This window comes from Cicer arietinum, chromosome 6, assembly GCF_000331145.2.
Source record: "Cicer arietinum cultivar CDC Frontier isolate Library 1 chromosome 6, Cicar.CDCFrontier_v2.0, whole genome shotgun sequence".
Taxonomy (NCBI): Eukaryota; Viridiplantae; Streptophyta; class Magnoliopsida; order Fabales; family Fabaceae; genus Cicer; species Cicer arietinum.
This window is the reverse complement of record NC_021165.2, coordinates 62355858-62359353: the sequence shown is the minus strand read 5'-3', so window position 1 is coordinate 62359353 and position 3496 is coordinate 62355858.

Genomic DNA, 3496 nt, shown 5'->3' with positions numbered 1-3496 from the left:
CAGACGCACGAATTCAGGGAGGAAGACTGGATCAGATATGACTAGGTGGAGGGCAGTTACGTAATTAACGTTTCAATTAGAGATAGAACGCAAGCAATCAGTTAATTAAAAATGATTAATTAATTTTCAAGCAAAAAATAATAATACACCACGTAGCCAAAGCCAAAGCCAAGCCGAGCCGATCTGAACCGGGCCGGCCGAACGGACGGCGGCAGCGGGCGCGCCCGCGCGTGTGTGGTGGTCAATATTGCTTGCGTTCTCCCTCCTTCACAAAATTGGGTGCCCCTTGGGGCCCTTTTCAAGTTCATTACCTCCACCTTATGTGTGGTATTCCTCCAATGTGGGACTTCTCAATTTTTTCAATTCACAACAACACTAGCTCTCATAAATGCCATCATTATTTCCAATGAACTTTTCATTAAAAGCATCATCATTTCCAAAAATCCCCCACTTGAATTTAAAAAATAGGTTTTTGAATAGCGTCAAACGCTTCTATAAGATTGTGCATAAACAAAGGTGTCTTTGACTTGAACCTTCGCATAGCAAGTAAGTTTCAGATTCAACAAGAGTGACTCGTAGTCTTGAACTCTATCTCTGACATCAAACCCACACACAACCTTTTCATTAGGTGTACTCTCAAAAGCCCGTGCATTTAGGGCCATGCACGTGTATCCCAGTCTAGTGAACGCTATAGGAATTCTGCCTCGAAATTCCATAGGAAGCGGCCCCCACTTCCACATTCACGTAGGTGAGTCTATCAAGAGTACTCATGTAGCTAAGAACTCCACTCCACATAGAGTATAGATCTCATTAAGAGTTTCTATTATCTCATCCTTTTATCGCTTCAGGAATCATGCTTCTCATATAAACATAGCATGTTCATCTCATATCACTATGACTTGTTATTACCCATTGAACCTAATTCTTAGGATCTCCAGTCTTTTAGGTCGGGTTACCATCATAAGTGACTCAATTATCTATAAGCAATAGTCCCATCCTTTTGGATGTATTTTGGACTTTCTCTCTAGCTAATCCTTTCGTCAAAGGATCAGCTAAATTTTCATCAGTGCGTACATGATCCACAATAACAGCTCTTTTAGAAAGTAATTCTCTAACTGTGTTGTGCTTACGACGTATTTGCCGTCTCTTACCGTTGTAATAACGATTCTCAACTTTTGCAATAGCCGCGGTACAATCGCAGTGGATCAACACGGCTGGTAGCGGTTTTTCCCACAATGGGATCTCTGCTAGCAAGCATCCCAACCAGTTTGCTTCTTCACTAGCAGTAGCTAGTGCTATCATTTCAGACTCCATAGTAGACTGAGCCAATATCGTCTGTTTCTTTGATTTCCATGATACAGCACCACCGACTATACTAAAAACATAGCCACTGGTTGCTTTGGAGTCATCTGATAAGGTGTTCCAATCAGCATCATTGTATCCTTCAAGGACAGTAGGAAATCTTCGATAATGTAATCCAAGACTCATTGTCCTTTTAAGGTATCTCATGACTCTTTCGATAGCGTGTCAATGCTCCATACTAGGTCTACTAGTAAACCTGCACAATAATCCAACGACATAGGCAATGTCGGGTCTAGTATAGTCAGTGGCATACCTGAGGCTGCCAATGATGCTCGCATATTCATTTTGTCTAACACCTTCACCAGAGTTCTTGAAAAGTTTTACACTCGGATCATATGGTGTGCAAGCAGGTTTACAATCAAAGTAATTATATTTCTTTAGGATCTTTTCAACGTAGTGAGATTGATCCAAAGAAATTCGCTTTTCTGACCTAGTAATCTTGATGCCAATGATTACATTCGTTTCCCTGAGGTCTTTCATATCAAAGTTGTTACTCAGCAATGATTTCACGTTATTTACAGCATGAATGTTTGAGCCAAATATGAGTAAGTCGTCTATGTAGAGACATATGATAGTGCAAGTGCCATTTTCATACTTGTAATAAATGCATTTGTCACTTTCATTCACTTTAAACTCATTTGACATAATCAAGTTGTCAAATTTGTCATGCCATTGTTTAGGAGCTTGTTTAAGGCCATTGCCTTCTTGTCCATGAATTGCAAAACCTTCAGGTTGTTCCATATAAATTTCTTCTTCCAGGTCACCATTTAAAAAGGCTGTTTTAACATTCATCTGATGTATCACCAGGTTATGAATAGCCACAAGTGATATAAGCACCCTTATGGATGTTAGTCTAGTGACTGGTGCTAAAGTGTCAAAGAAGTCTATATTTTCTCTTTGTCTAAAACCTTTGGCTACAAGGCGTGCCTTGTATTTATCAACGGATCCATCGGGTTTTATTTTCTTTTTCAAGATCCATTTACAACCTATTGGTTTGCAACCTTCGTTTCCCTGAGGTCTTTCATATCAAAGTTGTTACTCAGCAATGATTTCACGTTATTTACAGCATGAATGTTTGAGCCAAATATGAGTAAGTCGTCTATGTAGAGACATATGATAGTGCAAGTGCCATTTTCATACTTGTAATAAATGCATTTGTCACTTTCATTCACTTTAAACTCATTTGACATAATCAAGTTGTCAAATTTGTCATGCCATTGTTTAGGAGCTTGTTTAAGGCCATTGCCTTCTTGTCCATGAATTGCAAAACCTTCAGGTTGTTCCATATAAATTTCTTCTTCCAGGTCACCATTTAAAAAGGCTGTTTTAACATTCATCTGATGTATCACCAGGTTATGAATAGCCACAAGTGATATAAGCACCCTTATGGATGTTAGTCTAGTGACTGGTGCTAAAGTGTCAAAGAAGTCTATATTTTCTCTTTGTCTAAAACCTTTGGCTACAAGGCGTGCCTTGTATTTATCAACGGATCCATCGGGTTTTATTTTCTTTTTCAAGATCCATTTACAACCTATTGGTTTGCAACCTGGAGGCAAATCTGCCAAATGTAAGGTCTTGTTAGATTCTAGGGAGTCCATTTCATCGTTTATAAATTCTTGCCATAGATCTACATCCAATGATGACAAAGCTTCTTTAAGATTCGCATGATCCTCTTCTAAATTATAGGCCATGTATTCTGGTCCATAATCTTTAGCAACTCTTACTCTTTTACTTCTTCGAGTTTCTGTTAAGTCTTGTTTGTTGCTTTCAGAGCTTGTTGTCACAGGAACTTGACTAGGTTCACTACCCCCACTATTTCTTGATTTGAAAGGGAATTTATTTTCATAGAAGTCAACATCATTTGATTCTATAATCACTTTCGCGTTTAGGTCATAAAACCTATACGCTTTGATATTTACTGCATACCCAATGAATGCACATTCATAGGCTCTACTAGCGAGTTTAATTCGCTTGGGATTGGGGATTCTGACATAAGCCAAACAACCCCATGTTCAAAGATAAGACAAGTTGGGCTGTCTATTCTTCATTATCTCATAAGGAGATGTTTTACTTTTAGAATTAGGAACTCTATTCAAAACGTAGCAAACAGTCAAAATAATTTCCCCCCACCAGT